Raw genomic sequence first — 20,090 nt, 5'->3', positions numbered from 1 at the left:
ACCAGACGCTGGGCGACCAGCTGCCAACCAGACGCTGGGCGACCAGGCTGCCAACCAGACGCTGGTCGACCAGGCTGCCAACCAGACGCTGGGCGACCAGGCTGCCAACCCAGACGCTGGCGACAGGCTGCCACCCAACGCTGGGCGACCAGGCTGCCAACCAGACGCTGGGCGACCAGCTGCCAACCAGACGCTGGGCGACCAGGGCCGCCAACCTGACGCTGGCGACCAGGCTGCCAACCTGACGCTGGGCGACCAGGCCGCCAACCTGACGTGCCTTTGACATGTTTCTGCATGTACCTACTTATATCTGTGGTGATATTAAACTGAACTGATTTTACCATACTTCTCTGATAAATTGTAAGCTATGAATGATTTAATCTGCCAGGAAGCACAACGGTTTCTTTTTGCCATTACTTTATGCATGCCTCCAAACTAAACAATTGCACAAAAAGGTGATCACTTAGGGATCAACACTTCAAATTTTACATGTTAAGTTTCTTTATCAGAAATAATTTCTATTAACCAAAATAATGGGTTTAAAATTTTATTATTGATGAATTTATGAATTTTAGGGTTTTAAAATGCATAGTTTTGGTTTTCCTAGGTCAATTTTTGACCTGTTGGTCCAATGGAACACTATTGTGCTTTATAGCAGATGAGCACATGTACCTGACCCACTAAAACACCTGCACACATACACGACCCCCCACAAACACACATAATACAAACAGCAGCTGCAAACTACCTCATGTAATGGTAACATTGTGCTTTCCAACCCATTGAAATGCACACAGTACCAGAGACCTGCAAAAGATCACATTGTGCTCTCCTAAATAAACCTGCGCACACACACCTGGGGAAATGGTTATATATTGTACTTTTCAACAGATGAGACATTAGTCCCAGATTTTTTTTGTTTTTTTGCGATTATTGCAGTCCAAAATGCCAGATTTTTGCGGGAGCTTTTGTAAAGCTTTGTCTTGCAATAAAAGTTGCAATGTCTTTTGTTTTTTTAAATGTTTAAAAATAACTGGAGGAAATAAAATTACTCTAGGCTAAATGTTTGTACTAATCTTCTAGAAAAAGGCTTAGGATGCTGCAATGTGTAATATGAAACTGGCTGGAGGATTTAGACTATTTTGAATTATCGAATTTGAACATGTGTCTGTGGCTTGTTTATCTTTACATTGTTAATTCCTCACCTGGCCTCGGACACATTCCTATGGTTTGATAAAGTATTTGACTTTGACGCATCACTGCACTTATTATGATTGTAGCTGTTCTCAGTTTAGGTCATCCTGTACGATACGTCTCCAGTTTTTCCTGCATCCCCCATGTGTGTCATACTGAGACAAAGACTGGCACGTGGGACTGCTCGGATTAGTTGAAGTCAGGGGAGACTCTGGTTATTGGTCAAATTTACGGAAAAGTTGCAGTGATTGGTCAAAATTGGGGGTCGCACCAAAGTCACGGTGATTGGTTGAATTTGTGTGAATTGTACAATTACGACATTGCGAAATGCTGGAGGGACTGACACACACAGTTGTGTGTTCAGAATAATAGTGAATAAAACAGTGAATAATTCTCAAAATCATCCTTAGAATAGCTTTTAATTCCATAACATAAATACACTGGGAACGCTGCACATTCAATTCCAAATCACACTTACGTTATGACCTCAATAGTGTATGTGTGTGAGTGAGACTGTGTGTTGTTTGTCTGTGTGTGTGTGGTGTGTCTTTGTGAGAATGTATGTGTGTATATATGTTTCTGTGTGTGTGTACGTGAGAATGTATGTGGGTGTGATTGTGTGTGTGTGAGTGAGAGTGTGTGAGTGTGTGTAACATGGTCGCCAGGAAGTCCTCCTGGTGTTCTAACACTGTCGAGATAAGCCTCTTTAAACCATATTATTCTGCTTTTTAAATACAAAATTTAAAAATACAATGTTCAGTGCAAATCTTGTAACACAGACTGAAAATAAAGGATAAGAGATACATTTGTGGTGACTTCCAGTACCTATGAGATAACACAACATTGTTCATGGAGGTACATCTGCAATTTGATAGTCTGTGATGTGTCATTGGATTGCTACCACTCTTAAAGCATGCCTTTTGCTGTCAGAAGGATTTCAACCTGCGCGGGGAGCCCCCCAATGGATTTCTAGTCCATCACCTTAGCCACTCGGCCACAATAATCTGAAAAGCAGTGCCATACCTGTTTGGACAAATGTTCATAAACTTTTCAATTGGTTAGTAGTAGTTACCAGACACGGGCAAAATGGAAATTGTAGTGCACTGTCTGTGTCTGTGGATCCATGTAGAGTCAGCTTAATTGATATGCTCCCTTTTGGTTGGATAAAACACAACAATAAACAGTTAAAAAATAAAAACAGATAAAACACAAGAATAAACAGTTAAAAAATAAAAACAGCTAAAACACAAGAATAAAAAGTTACAGGGCAGTATACAAAATTAAACATTAAAGAAATGAATAACCATTTAAAGAAAGGCAACATCAAGAAGAATGGTCTTCAGCCTTGATTTAAAAGTTATTGAAGATGAAAGCATAGCCAAGTCTTTCCAAATCCTGTTGACACATACGTCCTTTAACCCTTGATATTTTCTTAAGGTGATGATAGGCTGACTTTGTAATTGTCTTAATGTGGCTGTTAAAATTTAAGTCAACGACTTCACCAAGATTTCTGGCTTTGCAATCTCTGCAAAAAAATTAACTTTTGGAAATTAATCTTAATGCCTTAATTTAATAAAAAGGAAAAAGACAACATTTAAGGACACCAGATGTCTTGTCTAGCGATGGTGGTATAGTGGTGAGCATAGCTGCCTTCCAAGCAGCTGACCTGGGTTCGATTCCCAGCCGTCGCAGTAGTTTTCATTGTGTGGTTACTTGCTTTATTTGTCAAGAAGTAACCAGAAAGGTTACTTGCCCAACCCGATTTGATCAAATATTAGACATTTGTGCAAACAGGTATGAGTATTGTTTTCAGGTTGTTGTGGCCGAGTGGTTAAGGCGATGGACTAGAAATCCATTGGGGTCTCCCCACGCAGGTTCGAATCCTGCCAATGACGAAAGGTTTTCTTCCAGAATAATGGCAAACCAATGACACATCACAGTAACCCTAATTTCACTTGTGCCTTCATGGACATTGTTGTGTTACTTCATAGGTACTGGAAGCCAACTTTCTCCACCATTTCTTATCTGTCTGTGTTTCAAGATTTGCAGTGAGCGTTGTATTGTCCAGCAGAAAGGGAACAGGTGTGGGAACTTTTTGACTATGATTTATATCGTAGCAGTGCAATCATTTTGCCCAGGTTTAATTTCCAGCTACCGTAGTTGCATTTACAGGTTTTAAAGCCATCAACAACACATTTCAATTTCCTTGCGAGAGTCATCCCAAAGGATTAATAAAGATTAGTCTGAGTCGATCTCAGAAAAAAGTCAAAAGAATTCCAAAATCTTCAGGGGATGTAGCTCAGTGGTAGAGCTCATGCTTTACATGTATGAGGACCTGGCATCTCCAGCAGGTATTATGGTAGAGTCTTTAAAAGAGCTGCAACAGATATTACCTCCTGTGGTAATCTGACTGGTAGACAGCACAACAAGCACTTTAAATTTACATGTTTTACAGTTTCTATTTACAGTATTTATTACCTGTAGTGTAGTATATTTACTGTATTACACTCCAGTTTTTATGGGTGTTACAGCAGGAATAAAAGTGTATGAGCACTGTATTTATTTATGGATGAAATAATCTCAACATGACATTAAGTTTACTCTTCAGCAGGTGGAGAGACATTTCACTTCAGACACTTGCAACATCAGTTGCTTTGTTAAACATCAACAGACTGGAAATATACTGCTGATACAAAACACAGGAATTAGCAGAGGATGGTTTCATCCATCGACCTCTGGGTTATAGGCCCAGCACGCTTCCGCTGCGCCACTCTGCTCTGCTAGCATCAATTAGGGGCTGGAAAATGTGTGATCGACATTTTGAGGGGAGGTTTGGGAATCTGTGGCAACCAAGGTTCCAACATTTACGGCTTGTAAAGTTACACATTTGGTAGACCTTGCAACTATCTTTTATTTGAGCTCCCTGATTACTCACACATTGATCATTCACATGTAAGACTTGTGATTGGCTGGTGTTTTAAAAAAAGGCATTGTGAGTACAGATATAAACATCAGTAAGGAGTCAACCAAGTTGCCTCTTATCATTTTAGTTTGGACACCCAGTGAGGCTTACAATGTAAAGAGAGGAGCCTGGTCGGGCTAGAACTCTCCTCTGCTGGATCGGGCTGTACTGCACCGCCTAATGAAAATATACACCCTTGACATATGGATACTCCTAATATTAATATATAGGCTTATATTGCAATCTCGTCACCCTTCATGTAGGTGTACCTATATTTAAATAAACACACAGTAGCAAAGCTTATGCAGCGTTTTTTAATTTTACCTGTGTTTTTTTCTGTGAGGGACAACTCTGTCCGGCTTATTTATGTAGCATGGAAGCTAGCATTGGCTAACTAGCAGCCAGCCTGCTTCCAAACAAATACTTTTTAATTATCTCAACACTTTTTAACAGTCAAACTGAAACACTGGCGGTGAGCTCCAGGTCCTGCAGCTGCAGACGGACATGGATAGCTTCAGACCCGCTCACCACTAGTGTTGGTGGAATAGCAAGCTAGCGTTAGCAAACGAACCCCGCTTATAAATAAATACATTTTAATTATCCTAACACTTTAAACAGTCAAACTGAAACACTGGCGGTGAGCTCCAGGTCTTGCAGCCACGGACGGACCGCCATCAGTGGGTATAATGCGTGCCTTTTAAATTACATTTTTATTTTTTTTAAGCGGGCTGGTTGGTTAGTTTGCTAACGCTAGCTTGCTATTCCCCCAACACTGGCGGTGGGCTCATGGGGGGTTGCGCCGCTGCTATCGGGTCTGGAGCTTTCCATGTCACAGATCAGATCCCGTTGAGGTTGGCAGCGGAGATTTCTAGCGATGTTTCCCCGCTGGCCGAGCCCCACTGACGGCGGTCCGTCTGCGTCTGCAGCACCTGGAGCTCAGCGCCAGTGTTTCAGTTTAACTGTTAAAAAGTGTTGAGCTAATTAAAAGGTATTTACAGTATTTAGAAGCGGGCTGGATGCTAGTAAGCTTATGCTAGCTTTCATGCTACATAAATAAGCCGGACAGAGTTGTCCCTCATCTGGGGATAAAAACCCTGCTGCCCCCCCCATCCTGTTGGCTCAGAGCTCCACAGGTACAACTTAGTTTTGCACCAAATGTATCGTAAGAAGTGTTGCAAAAGTCGAGGGGGCAGACTCGCCGCTGTGGAAAAGTGACTGAAGTGAAAAAAAAATGAAGCTACAAAAAATGAAGCTACAAGCTCTCAAATATATTCTCTAAGTGCTCACATCACATCTACGCGCTCTGACATTTGCACCATATTTACCTTCATATTCTTTGTTGAACTTTATTGCTTTACAAACACCAAAGCAAGTAAGCGCTGTGACTAACATTACTCTTCTGAAGTGATTTTGGAGAGGGAAATAGGTAGAAATACGCTGGTTGACTAGCACGACACCATTGTATTCATATAATAATCAATCCAGTGTTTAGCTGCTGGTCAGATTACACAGCGTTACGTACGTGAAGGACAAGACATATTTCATGTTAAGTATTTCCAGGTAATCTCTGCACCTCTAATCTCTGCACCTCTGTTATTCTAATATTACCATGTAATAAAATTTAAACAGGCAGTTTTGCATTTTCCACCACTGATTCATGGTTGTTTGACAGTAACTACCAGAAGTATTTCCAGGTAATCACTACACCTCTGTCTTACTACGTAATAAAATAGAAACAGGTAGTTTTGCATTTTGCACCACTGATTCATGGTTTTTATTTCAGAAACTACCGGAAGCATTTCCAAGTAATCACTACACCTCTGTTTTTGTATTATTACCATGTAATTAAATCGAAACAGGCAGTTTTGTATTTTGCACCACTGCCTTCTAAATCTCTAACCATGCGCCATTTCTTGCCTAAAACAATATAACCAACAATATGTTAAATTAAATTTGATAGATGTAACTCCCTGATGGCTAGGATTTGGCGCCCTCACCGCTGCGGCCGGGGTTCAATTCCCGGTCAGGGAATGGTCAGGACTTGACAGATACAGATTTAAAAGAGCAAGTTTTTGGTTGATTTGTCGTTCAACAATCGCCATTATATCGAATCAACAGCCAGGTGTAACCTAGCCAACAGTAGAAGAACGTAAACAAGCTAACTTTTAAATGTGCCAGAACTACAGACCAATACAACAACAGGCTTACATGAACTGACAACATCAGTTATAGGACTTACAGTTCTCAAAGACGCACACATTCTCAGCTGATTATCCTCCAGACAGCTAGTCTCTTTTTCTTTACTCTCACTTTTGTCTCCGTGTGCCGTGCGCGCCTGCTCGTGGTGTGAGGTGCATGTCCGCGCTATTCTCCGACATGGACTCCAAATCACACCTGATAGACAACCTTTAGTACAAAACTAAAGTAACAAGCCAATTTTGTAAAATGTAGGGCGTAGAAAGTACCGATATTGTGGTAAAATGTAAGGAGTAAAAGTAAAAAGTCGCCAAAAAAATAAAGAGTAAAGTAAAAATATCCAAAAAATCTACTTGAGTAAAGTAATGAAGTGTTTGTACTTTGTTATTTTGTTAACAAAGTATTTGTACTTCGTTACTTCCCATCTCTGATGACTGTAAAGATTAATATGTACATGGTTTCCAGAACTGTATCTTCTGATAGACATAAGGCCACTTGGGTTATCTTTGGGCTGCTCTATAGTCTCCTGAAGAAGGATAAACCCTAGAGTTGGCTCACTCCAGATTATTTAAGCAACAAACGTCCCTGGGTGGACTTGAACCACCATCCTTTCAGTTAACAGCCGACTGCGCTGACCTATTGCGCCACAGAGACTGCATATGTCTAATGTTTTTTTTAAATTTCTGATTCTGATGTAGAGATGGACAAACGACTCAAAAGCATAATACTTCTTGCCGTGACATAACAAGAAACAGTAAAAAAAAGAGGTTGGCGAGATAGAGTTCAAGACCCTTTTTTCAGGACACCCAAACTTTGTCGCTCAATATGGCAGGAATTCTATGCATCCAGGGCCAAGTGTTTTACCATTTCATCCACTACGGGCCCCTAAGGAACTTTACATGTTTTTGTGAAGATTGACGACCAAATTGTTAGTTTTTCTGAAATTTTGCGAACCATTACAATGGCTTTCATAGCCTTGTTGGCGCAGTAGGCAGCGCGTCAGTCTCATAATCTGAAGGTCGTGAGTTCAACCCTCACACGGGGCAGGTGTTTTAAAAAACACTACTGCTGCTGAAAATACAGTGACAGGTGGTTGAACACTGGCACAAGCAAATGAATGGAATTTGTCATTCTTTGGTTATTTCTGAGATTGATACAATGAAAGGAATTATTTAAGAGTGGTAGCAAACCAATGAAAAGGGTTATAGAACATATGTGATATGTCCTTGGACATACTATCCAAGCAGGGAGATGAGTACAGAGATGTGGTTGATAGCAAGATTGGTTGCCCATTATTCATTTAGACTTACCAGCAACATTGTTATGATACAAACCTGCTTGAAAAACAGCCACAATTCTTTTTAAAGACTTGTGCATGGAAAACAAATGATATGGCAGTGTCTGAAGTGTTTAGGCATGTCAAATGGACAACTCATCTAGCAGAATGTGCAACTCTACGCCTGAACAGGGACTTGAACCCTGGACCCTCTCATTAAAAGTCTGATGCTCTACCGACTGAGCTACCCAGGCTTCAAAAATGATTTGCTGTGGAAAAAACAATCTGCTGAACTACAAATTGAAGTTTAAGTAAATGAAGACCATTAAGCTGTTGCCATGATCACGGTCTTCTGGACAGCAGGAGGGTAGACCATGATTTGCACATTGCCTGAGAACACCAAATGTTATTGCACAAACTGGTTGAAAATTTGCCAAAAAGGTTAAAAAGCTCAAAGTCACAACTCATCATGGCAACTAGCAGACTGTGAACATCCTGCAAACCTGCATGACAGATGACGATAGCGAGCACTTCATACATATCCCAGAATCAAGCTGTTGCCTTACCAGGGACTTGAGCTGTGGTTTTCTTTTTCGCTGAAAACGTTGATAACCTAATGCAATTTTATGGCTCCAGACAAATAAACTTTACTGCTAGTTGGTACAATAAAACAACTCTCCCTCTTGATCAGCTTCCTCTTGACGGAAAAAATCCACCAGATGACTTGCCATCCAAGCAGGGAGATCAGCACAGAGATTTGGGTGCCATCAAGATGGATGTAGGTTGCCCATTGATCATTTAGAGATAGCACCCGCATTGTTATGATGCAAACCTGCATGAAAAACAGTCACATTTCTTTTTAAAAGACTTGTGCATGTTACTTACATGATACAACAGTGTCTGAAAGTGTTAAGGATTGCCAAAGTGTACAATTTATCATGGCAGCAAGCAAAATGTGCAACTGTACGCCTGAACAGGGACTTGAACCCTGGACCCTCAGAATAAAAGTCTGATGCTCTACCGACTGAGCTACCCACGCTTCTAAAAAGAGGGCTGTGGGAAAAAGAAGTGCCGTTATTGCTTCCTAAACCCAACCGTCCCATTGTTGTCCCACATGTCATGGTTAACACAAATATGCCCATTTCGTTATTTCGTTAATTATTTGGCTGCTGGCTTTTCCTCCTCTTCCTCATCCCAGTCAGTCGCCGTAGTTCTAGTGCCAGGCTGAGACTTCGCTCCCCAGTGTGACGTCATCGCCGAATTGACTTATAAACCAGCGAATACTAAAAATTACCAAAAACTAACTTTTAACATTATTTGGAGACATTTAAAAAAATGATATAAATACATATCTTGAGTGCTTTTTGTACCCAATAATCAACAGTGGTGGTTAACCCGCAACATTCTGAGACCAATTAATGCAAAGAAAGGACTGGAGCATTTATAATAGAGAATAAGTAGGCTGACACTGAAGTATTGAGTCAACAGTGACTGAAAATCTAATTCAATCTACATATCGGTCTTCTTAAAGATCTAAATAGATTTTCTCACCTCAGAGTCATCTGGAGCACGTAACGATTAGCTTCTGTCCCTCTGAACCCTGAGTGACAATCACTCTGCAGTGAATGAGATGCAGTTCCCCCCCCCCCCCCCCCCCAGTCTAACCAAGACTATACTTTCAGGGATCATTTCTAAGTTTCTGACTTGAGGAATGTGTTTCTAAAGTGTTTGGTCTCGCTGACCACGATATGAGTCGTGATATTCTTTCTGAGCGTGAGGCTGACAGAGAGTAATGATTCACTTCATATGCTCTCTGTCATTGATGATGTTCTTTGCTTCTTTATGGAGTATTGAAGAAGGGAATATGTTCAGAGTGGTAGTAGCAGATATGTGGAAAACTAACACGTGTGAAAGTAATAAAACATACTAAGCTTTCTATTTAACTGAAGTTATAGTCAGTCTTGAGAATGTCCAGTCCATGCTGGACAAGGTTACTTGAAAGGGTTAACACCTACTTTCTTGACTTTGTAATGCCTTATGTCCGGTGTAAAAACGTAAACTGAGTTAAGCCATAATTCATTTTTATTTCTACCTTTGCTTTTCCTACTTTGACATGTGAAAAGGTGCATTGTTTGAAAGCCCATCTCTACACATCCATGTTCCACTCCCACAGGTGTTTCCACTTAACTAATCAGACTGTATGGCCTTTACAGGCTCAGCTTGATTGACATGTATTAAAGGGTTGGAACGGTACACTGAAGTCCCGGTGGACGGGATGGCGCGTTGTAACGAGGTTTGCGTACATACAGCAAATACTTGAAGCCAGGTTACTCTACGAGTGGATACGGGGCGTTGAAGGTGATGTGGAAATCCTGATTGATTCAGTGATTTTTTGGCCCTATTTGTGTCTAAAGGCTGGTTAAGCACTGTAGGGAGGAGACGCTGGACAGTTTTTTTTGTCTCGTTCCAGTGATTGGCATGTCTGGGTGATGGCGTTGGATATACGGGTTTGAATCCAGCCTGAGGCCCTTTGCTGCATGTCACTCCCCCTCTCTCTCCCCTTTCATATCTTCAACTGTCCTCTCAATTAAAGGCCTAAAATGCCCAAAAAATAATCTTAAAAAAAAAAAAAAAAAAATCTGAACTTATATGTTTAAATTATAGCCGATAGAGAGAGATCCACCCATTACCTTAATTTATATGCGTTGTACTTTTCCCTTGCCGGGTGAGTTAGGGAAACTGTTACAGCATAGCAGAGTTTTCTGTCCACCTCCACACGCGTAGTCTTCTCTTCAAGCAGACTTACTGCCTCCTGGTCTTGTCTTGACCTGGTTACCACTTTCTCATTTTTGTGTGGCAGCACATCCAGCTGCAAGAGATTCTCAACAATCTGGAAGAGCTCCATGTTGGAAGGAACAGGTACTGTTGCGGCCGTAGCTGTTGCTCCACGATCCGTGCTGGGCTCTGAAACGTTCCCCCCCAGTCTGGTTCAAATGGTGAGTGTTCCATCTGGTGGACCGAGCTTCACTGGCTCTATGGGGGTGAGATGTGGATGATCAGCACCAATGGAAGGAGTGGGCTGGCATTCTCAAACTGCTGAAGGGAGAGACCTGCCAGGTACTTCTACCTCTTCTGCTGACTGACTGGATAGGATTGATCCGCCAAGCCTAGGCGAGCTGAGCCATTACTCCCAATACTGCCAGTCAGTGTACTGTATGTTTAGCTTATATAGGTAAAAGACAAATTAAGACTTAACAGGGATGCTACTTGTGGAGGTGCTGTGGCTTAGTTGGTTAAAGTGCCTGTCTAGTAAACAGGAGATCCTGGGTTCAAATCCCAGCAGCACCTTGTTGTTGGAGAGATTACCTCTTTTGGCGCGTCATCATCAACCCAATCCCTGTGAAAGTACCCTGGTAGCAAATAAAAATTGCATGTTACATTTACACAGAAACACCAATAACATGCCCAAAGGTGTTCTATTTGCCTGATAACTAATTAAATTAATTAATAAATGCGCTACTTTGGCTCCACTACAGTTCTGTGTCAGTCAACTGCTCCATTTCACTCACCACTGAGTCAGACTTAATGCCCCGCCCACAACAACATCTGATTAGCAGGCAACTTAAAAACAAGTACAGGTCATCTCTGCAACAACAAGGTTTTGCTGGGATTTGAACCCAGGCACTTCTGCTGACTAGACAGGCGCTTTAACCAACTAAGCCACAGCACCTCTGGGGATACTCGGTACTTGGTGTAAACAACTGAGGTGGTTGGGTCATCTGTTAAGGATGCCTCCTGGGTTCTCCGTAGAGAACTGGTCCAGGCACGTCCAGCTGGGAGGAGGCCTCGGGGAAGACCCAGGACTAGGTGGAGAAAGTACATCTCCAACCTGGCCTGGGAACGCCTCGGGATCCCCCAGTTGGAGCTGGTTGATGTGGCTCGGCAAAGGAAAGTTTGGGGTCCCCTGCTGGAGCTGCTGGACTAAGATGGATGGAAGGAGGGAACCCTTTTCACTAGCTCATTGTATTCTTGCAAGACGGGCTTAGTTGCAGGAGGCGCTGTAGCTTAGTGGTTAAAGCGCCTGTCTCGTAAACAGGAGATCCTGGGTCCAAATCCCAGCAGTGCCTGGTCATCACGGTATGAAGTGTTGCCACATGGTTGCCGATACTTAACGTGTGGAACCCAGTTATTGCCTGATTTTTTTAGATCGCTAAAGTGACATGTGATGTTGTATTGTACCCTAACATTACATGTGTCCATGTAAAGCGAATAAAAGCCTTTTATTGGAGGTGTTTTTGCAACTTTAGTGTGAAGATTATGAAGGTTTTATTATCATGAATTTCAGTCTTACCTTGGAAGCTTAGGGCTCCTGCACACTGCCTGCATGGCGTGAGAGTGTCAGCTGAGGTTAGAATGCCTACCGTATTGGTCAATACTGTTAACATGGGAGAAATAAAAACAGACACGCCACACAGCAAACACTATGTTGACTGTTGAGGAGGACTAAATTAGGACTGTGTTTTATGCTTTCCATGGCTTTCCATGAGAAATGGCATGATGGGAAAGGGTCTCTCATCTCTCAAGGTCCTTGCATAAGACTTCTGTTGTTCTCGGTAGGCCTGCCTATCAACAGTGAGTCCTGAGGCGTCGCTCAAGGACACGTTCAGCTGTTTTCATTTGCCGGAGTTTGTAGGGGTCCCCTACTGGAGCTGCTGGACAATGATGGATGGATGGAAGCAACCCTGTTCATTAGCTCATTGTATTCTTGCAAGACAGGCTTATCTGTAGAAGGCGCTGTAGCTTAGTGGTTAAAGTGCGTGTTTTGTAAACAGGAGATCCTGGGTCCAAATCCCAACAGTGCCTAGTTATCACTTAATGAAGATCCTGGGTCCAAATCCCAGCAATGTCTCATTATCAGTTAATATTTATGTTATCTGCACTACAAAGTGTATATATTTGTTATTTATTTTTGCTAAAGTGCTTAACAACCACAATTAATTTTGCCCAGTTGTGGCCTGTTGATGGGCAATACATATCTAAAGGGAAATGGATTGGACCCATTTTTTAATGCTTTTAAACCTTGTTGTTGGGGCTGAATGTGGCCCCGGTGTACACCAGTACCCTGTGACATCACTCTTGGGTGAGGTTTCAGGCGTGTGATGCTGACTGAGGTCAGAGGTGAAATAAACATGAACTTTACCGGCCAAGGCACTTTGGGCGCTGACTGTGTGATTTTAACGTCTTCGATGCTTCTGGAATGAAAATTAATAAATTAATTATTTGATATTGTTGACTATATCGGGATATGCAACTGAAGGAAGAATCACCTTCCACCGCTCTATTACCTCCTCAGTTGAGGTCAACCGCCAATAAACTGTAATTTCTCAAAATATCATCCTTCCCTATATGCCTTTGCATCTTGGATATTTTTCTGTTGTTTAAACATGGCTACATTCACATAAAGTATCCAAAGTGCACAATACTCCACTGTACTCTGTTCAGTTGTTTACTGAAACGTGTTCATCCCCAGAGGTGCTGTGGCTTAGTTGGTTAAAGTTCACTCAGTGGTGAGTGAAATGGAGCAGTTGACTGACACAGAACTGTAGTGGAGCCAAAGTAGTGCATTTATTAATTAATTTCATTAGTTATCAGGCAAATAGAACACCTTGTGGGCATGTTATTGGTGTTTCTGTGTAAATGTAACATGCCATTTTCATTTGCTACCAGGGTATCTTAACGGGAGTTGGGTTGACATGATGATGACACGCAAACAGAGGTAGTCTCTGCACCAAATAAATTAAGACTTAACACGGATGGTACTCGTGGAGGTGCTGTGGCTTAGTTGGTTAAAGTGCCTGTCTAGTAAACAGGAGATCCTGGGTTCAAATCCCAGCAGCACCTTGTTGTTGCAGAGATTACCTCTGTTGGTGTGTCATCATCTCCTCAGGAGATAAACTTGGATTAGCAGCTACGAGGAACTTGGTGTAAGCAACTGAACAGAGTGCAGTATTGTACTCTTTGGATACTTTATGTGAATGTAGCCATATCTAAACAACAGAAAAGCATCCAAAATGCAAAGGCATAAAGATTCTTCCTTCAGTTGCATATCCTAATATAGTCAATTAATATCAAATAATAAATGTATTAATTTTTATTACAGCAGCATCGAAGATGTTAAAATCACACAGTCAGCGCCCAAAGTGCCTTGGCCTGTAAAGTTCATGTTCATTTCACCTCTGACCTCAGTCAGCATCACATGCACCTGAAACCCCACCCAATAGTGATGTCACAGGGTCATGGTGTACACCTGGGCCACGTTCAGCCCCAACAACAAGGTTTAAAAGCATTAAAAAATGGGTCCAATCCATTTCACTTTAGATATTTATTGCCCCTCAACACGCCACAATTGGGCAAAATAATATAATGCTTGTTAAGCACTATAGCAAAAACAAATAACAAATATATACACTCTTTGTAGTGCAGATAACATAAACATTAACTGATGATTAGGCACTGCTGGGATTTGGACCCAGGATCTCCTGTTTACAAGACAGGTGCTTTAACCACTAAGCTACAGCGCCTCCTACAGGATTGCCTGTCATGCAAGATTACAATGAGCTAGTGACCAGGGTTCCAACCATCCATCCATCTTTGTCAAGCAGCTCCAGAGAGAGCTATAGAGAGAGAGTCTTCCGCTGAAGGCTCTACCACATGACTGTGTTTCACCAATCAAACGTCGTTGTGCAGTCACGTGACCATACTCGATCTCAGCATACTCAATCTTTACTTTATTCAAGAAACTCATGCTTCAGAAGCAGACTCGTCATTTTGGAGGAGTCAATGGGGAAGAGATGCGTAGTTTTCATTTGGCAGTAATAGGTCGGCAGGGGTCGCTATACTGCAGGGAAAGTTCAAGGAACCATCCTCTGCTATAGGATTTAGTAGAGAAGAGTTTTGATCCATTGACCTCTGGGTTATGGGCCCAGCACGCTTCCGCTGTGCTATTCTGCTCTGCTGTTTGCACTTAGGGGTAACATGTAACATGTAAAGCAGGAGCTCTACCACTGAGCTACATACCCTGAAGATTTTCAGATTTGTTGACTTTTTTCTGAGACAGACTCAGACTTATCTTTATTAATCCTTTTGGGATGACTTACCGCAAAGAAATTGAAATACTACAGAATAAAAGAAGAAAACTGGGTAAAACATGTAATGTTGTATATGGTTTCAAAACATGGCGGTGGCTGGAAAGTGAGCCTTGGCAAAATGCTTGTGTAACGGGTTGTAAATAGGTTGTTAAATTCCTGCATATATGGGAACAGCGCCACCTGCTGGTGTCACTTTCTCAATGCGCCGCAGGGTTGAAGATAGGGAATTATGGGTAATCCACAGCAGAACTTCTGATAACTGCTGTGGTAAGTTGCATGTTACACGCTGCAGAGACAATATTAGCTAAAAAAACGTTTTAAAGCCACTACACAATGTTTAATTTTATTGTATTATTTTTGTATTGTACTTTAGCGCTCAATGCCGTTAGTTTGTCGTCGTTTGAAGCATTCGTTTTGAATTTAGAGCCAAATGTTAAGTTAGCTAACTTTACATTGCTTCTGGCTAACTCAATGTGTGTGTGTGTAGGGTTTGTGTCTCCGTGGTGTCGACGTACTCGCCCTGATTTCACTTGATTTTCCCATGTGCAGGTAACAGTTATTGAATTTGTTGTTGACTGTTATGTATGTGCAATGTTAAATGAAAATGTATAGTGTTAATGTAGGTGCTGTATTCTGGTGTTGGAGATGCGGTAGCCTACTGTTTAAAATATTGTATTGGCATAAAATAGAATTTTGGGAGGTTAGGATTTTATTTAATTTTAGATTACTGTGAAACCATTTTTGTTATAATTCTTGTAAAAAAATCCACTATACGATCACAGACATTTAAGAATAAATGAGCAGAACTTCTGATAACTGCTGTGGGTTTGTGTCTCCGTGGTGTCGACGTACTCGCCCTGATTTCACTTGATTTTCCCATGTGCAGACGCAGACGCAGCCTCACATACGCAACTCAGCGAGACTGGCTGTAGAGGACCATTAGAGTAGTCCCACAACCGTCACACGCACATCGCGATGTCAATGCTAAAACACAATATTGTTCAGCCCTAACTGACGGTATACTTCAGTAAGCTAGTTTGCCACTTTTATCTTGGGTAATGCCACATGTAAGTATATCTTAGTTTATTTAGATACCCAACATAGGTTATACTACGTACACTGTATAACAATACATTACATGTTTCTTTATTTCATCTTACATTTTTGCTAGCCTGTTGTGTAGTTATATTGTTTTTACAATTATCTTTGTTTAATATCTGTGACTCATTACTATCTAAGTAACTGGTCATTGTGTTTTCTCCCAGTTTCACCCTTTGTAACTCAAATAAACGTGTTACAAGGATCCCGGTCGCCAGTGCTTGATGGTGGAAGGTGTTTAGCTGCTGGTCAGATTGCACAGCGTTACGTGCGTGAAGGACAAGACATATTTCATGGTAAGTATTTCCAGGTAATCTCTGCACCTCTAATCTCTGCACCTCTGTTATTCTAATATTACCATGTAATAAAATTGAAACAGGCAGTTTTGCATTTTCCACCACTGATTCATGGTTGTTTGACAGTAACTACCAGAAGCATTTCCAGGTAATCACTACACCTCTGTCTTACTACGTAATAAAATAGAAACAGGTAGTTTTGCATTTTCCACCACTGATTCATGGTTTTTATTTCAGAAACTACCGGAAGCATTTCCAAGTAATCACTACACCTCTGTTTTTGTATTATTACCATGTAATTAAATCGAAACAGGCAGTTTTGCATTTTGCACCACTGCCTTCTAAATCTCTAACCATGCGCCATTTCTTGCCTAAAACAATATAACCAACAATATGTTAAATTAAATTTGATGGATGTAACTCCCTGACGGTCTAATGGCTAGGATTTGGCGCCCTCACCGCCGTGGCCGGGGTTCAATTCCCGGTCAGGGAATGGTCAGGACTTGACAGATACAGATTTAAAAGAGTAGGTTTTTGGTTGATTTGTCAAATTCTTCCTCATTAGTTTAACGTTTTAAAGAGTACCATTTCCTTTAAATCAGACCCCGACAGTGGATGTATGCTTTTGTCATCATTGATGGGTCATAAACACTTCATCTGCCTCCATCTCAATAACAATTCTTTTCATTTTTTCAAGCAGTAACTAAACCCCTAACCAACATTTTTAACTGAAAACCAATGTATGTGAGTGTCAAGTAATGTTATTGTTTGATTCAGGTCCAAATTTTGACATTTTAGTGCAATGCAAAGGTGCATAACAGATTTTTTTTCTACATACCTGCAGCGATGCAAAGCAGGGGTGGTCAACTAGTCAAGGAACAGCAAGAGACTTGGTATTTAAGACTACAAACTGACTATGTGACAGATGTGTAATCTGTCATGTCCTGCCTTCTGAAGCTCTAGCCAGGCGCCATTCCTCGCCTAAAACAATATGAGTCATTCCAGTAAATGAAAAGAAAACTCACATCTACAAAGATAAATTTGAAAGATGTGACTCCCTGATGGTCTAGTGGCTAGATGGTCTAGTCTTGAGAGACTCAGGTGTGATGTTTGAAAGAATAAGTTCCTGGACTTGATTTTGATTTTTCAAATTCTTCCTCATTAGTTTAAATGAACTGACAACATCAGTTATATGACTTACAGTTCTCAAAGACGCACACAATCTCAACTGGTTATCCTTTAGACAGCTAGTCTCTTTTTCTTTTCTCTCACTTTTTGTCTCTGTCTGGCCTTATGTATTTGCTTGTATTACATCACGTGACCTGCATACCAATGACCGTAAAGATTAATATGTACAGTACATGGTTTTCAGAACTGTACCTTCAGATAAAGGTAAGGCCACTTGGGTTATCTTTGGGCTAGTCTATATTCACCTGCAGAATGATAAACCCTAGAGTTGGCTTACTCCAGGTTATTTAAGCAACAAACGTCCCTGGGTGGACTTGAACCACCATCCTTTCGGTTAACAGCCGACTGCGCTGACCTATTGCGAAAAAGGTGAGGGCCATGTGGGGCCTCTGAGCATCATTTATAGACTAATTAATTATTCTTGAGTCAAATTTTTATTTGAAAACACATACTAACATGAACATAGAAGGGCCATGTGGGGCCTCTGAGCATCATTTATAGACTAATTAATTATTCTCAAGTCAATCTTTTTATTGGAAAACACATACTTACATGACCATAAAATATTTTTAGTTTTCTCCTTTTAAGTAATGCATATTAGTATCTCCATACTTCCAGCCAACAATCTCCTATATTACTGACACATTTCATCTCTCCTCCATCTGTACAGGCTTAGCAATATACTTAAAATATAAAAGTAAAAGTAGCCTTATGAATGACAAAGCTCCCTGGACCAGACACATGTTACTAGAGAGCACACTGAGAAACTACAGTAGACATGGAGAAAAGACTCTTTATTCTTTATATGCCATTGCCTACATTTTAAATGTCTGCTAATAGGCCTAAAACATATATAAAAATATAGCCTATTTATATTGACAGAGACTGGGACTCCAGGTTAATAAGATTCTGACCGAGTAGCAAAATATGAATTCAAGTGTGATTTTGTGACAAGTCTGTGTATGTTCCAATTTAATTAGATTACATTTTGTAATGGTAACTCCAGGGAAATTATTTGAAATTTAGTGAGGACTAGATTAGAACTGGATTTAAAGCTGATTGTGGTTTCCAACTTCGGCCCAGGTGTGTCTGTTAAAACACAGATGGAGACAACTTCTCTCTGTTGATTTATTACAATCAATCATCAGTATAAACATGGGGGGGGGGGGCAGCTCTGCTATGAATGTGTGTGTGGTAATAAATGAAATAAACAACATTGTAAAGGCTACCATACACAATGTATAGGAATCATATATGCTAGTAAATAATAACGTTAGTTACTTTGGTAACTCCAGATTCTATTAGTATAGGCGTAGCCCTCTAAGGGCTACGCTATTGGGCTACGCTATTGGGTTTATCCCTTCGCGCATGCGCAGTCGTGAAGATTTTCTTTCCCGCCCTAGCGTCCAGCTCGGGCCTCAACTACGTCCGCATTTACTGCATAAATACAGAGCGGACCCGTTGTTCGACTCCCAAAACATCAGCTTTTTCTTCAACTAATGTTCTAGGAGCAGGTGGCCCGGACCTTAGAGGGCTACGCCTATACTAATAGAATCTGGAGTTACCAAAGTAACTAACGTTCTATTTCGTATAGGCTTCGCCCTCTAAGGGCTACGCTATTGGGTTAGGGCGAAGCTGATGTAGTCAATGCCACCTGCGGCACAAGGTCCACAAGCCGAACATACACCACATTGCCCCAGCAACAATGTACAGAGGCTAGTCAGAGTCATTCTTCTGACAAAGCCTGCCCTGCCAATGGCGTGGCCGGAAAGGTTCATGTGGCCCGCAATATGATGCAGTAGTACAATGATTAATGGGGGTTAAGCGTGATTGATCCTGTCGCGCATGCAACGGAGAGACATGATTACCTCCGTGCGTGCAACATGATTATGACAATGTATGAGATAAAAACTGTGTCTCACAAGAAATACCCCAGGTATAGGAGAGGTGAGACAGCAGAGCAGGGTCATTCAGCACTAGGTGTGAAGGAGATTGGCAACAATCAAGGCATCCGCTTTTTTTTTTTTTTTTTTTTTTTTTTTTTTTGCACATTCAGCGCGGCATTACGCGTCACTGACTGTGGACAAAACCGCATGAGACATGGAAGATTCAGACATATCTCGCAGATAAAAGCGGATGAAGGGGCACGGGGAAGCCCAGGAGGCTGCCGCGCAAATGTCGGCTACTGCCATGCCTTTAAATAGAGCCGCAGACGCCGACAGAGCCCTCGTAGAGTGACCCCGAATGTCTTGGGGGGGCTCTTTCCCTTCCGAGCTATAAGCCTGGGTAATAGCCTCGCACAGCCAGTGAGACAGACGCTGTTTTGAGAGGGCTGATCCTTGGGAGTGTTCTCTATAATGCACAAACAGCTGCTGAGTTTTCCTGATATTTGCCGTGCGTAAAATGTATTGTGACAGAGCGCACACCGGACACAACCGGTGGGAAGCCTCCTCCGCACCGTTAGCGTGAGGTGGGGGGAAAAAACCCTCGAGGGAAAACACCCTTGACCGAAAAGAACTAGTTAAAGTCTTCGGTGTGAAGGAGGGATTTGGCTGTAAGGTGGCTGCGCTCCCGTCCCCTCTAATGGAGAGGCAGGACGGAGAAACTGACAGTGCACATAAATCACTCACTCTTTTGGCCGACGTTAGGGCAAGGAGAAGTGCTGTCTTAAGCGACAGCATTCTGAGCGAAGCCTGTGTCAAGGGCTCAAAGGGGGGCTTCCCCAGAGCCCG

General features: G+C 41.7%; 8 non-coding genes across 8 annotated transcripts; 7 read left to right on the top strand and 1 right to left on the bottom strand.

Annotated features, from left to right (window-relative positions):
• Positions 1-2,813: 2,813 nt before the first annotated feature.
• trnag-ucc (transfer RNA glycine (anticodon UCC)) lies at positions 2,814-2,885 on the top strand. Its single transcript has one exon. It is a non-coding gene; the product is annotated as a tRNA-Gly (tRNA).
• A 122-nt stretch (positions 2,886-3,007) lies between these two features.
• trnas-aga (transfer RNA serine (anticodon AGA)) lies at positions 3,008-3,089 on the top strand. The gene has a single exon. It is a non-coding gene; the product is annotated as a tRNA-Ser (tRNA).
• Positions 3,090-7,325: 4,236 nt separating this feature from the next.
• Positions 7,326-7,398, top strand: trnam-cau (transfer RNA methionine (anticodon CAU)). The gene has a single exon. It is a non-coding gene; the product is annotated as a tRNA-Met (tRNA).
• Positions 7,399-9,294: 1,896 nt separating this feature from the next.
• On the top strand, positions 9,295-9,506 carry LOC116680853 (small nucleolar RNA U3). The gene has a single exon (XR_004329910.1). It is a non-coding gene; the product is annotated as a small nucleolar RNA U3 (small nucleolar RNA).
• A 1,396-nt stretch (positions 9,507-10,902) lies between these two features.
• Positions 10,903-10,976, top strand: trnat-agu (transfer RNA threonine (anticodon AGU)). Its single transcript has one exon. It is a non-coding gene; the product is annotated as a tRNA-Thr (tRNA).
• A 706-nt stretch (positions 10,977-11,682) lies between these two features.
• trnat-cgu (transfer RNA threonine (anticodon CGU)) lies at positions 11,683-11,755 on the top strand. The gene has a single exon. It is a non-coding gene; the product is annotated as a tRNA-Thr (tRNA).
• Positions 11,756-13,455: 1,700 nt separating this feature from the next.
• On the top strand, positions 13,456-13,529 carry trnat-agu (transfer RNA threonine (anticodon AGU)). The gene has a single exon. It is a non-coding gene; the product is annotated as a tRNA-Thr (tRNA).
• A 607-nt stretch (positions 13,530-14,136) lies between these two features.
• trnat-ugu (transfer RNA threonine (anticodon UGU)) lies at positions 14,137-14,209 on the bottom strand. Its single transcript has one exon. It is a non-coding gene; the product is annotated as a tRNA-Thr (tRNA).
• Between the last annotated feature and the right edge of the window lie 5,881 nt (positions 14,210-20,090).

Source organism: Etheostoma spectabile, unplaced genomic scaffold (genome assembly GCF_008692095.1).
Source record: "Etheostoma spectabile isolate EspeVRDwgs_2016 unplaced genomic scaffold, UIUC_Espe_1.0 scaffold00018495, whole genome shotgun sequence".
In the NCBI taxonomy this organism is placed as follows: domain Eukaryota; kingdom Metazoa; phylum Chordata; class Actinopteri; order Perciformes; family Percidae; genus Etheostoma; species Etheostoma spectabile.
The sequence above is the reverse complement of the archived record's forward strand: the minus strand, read 5'-3'. Positions and strand labels throughout refer to the sequence as shown.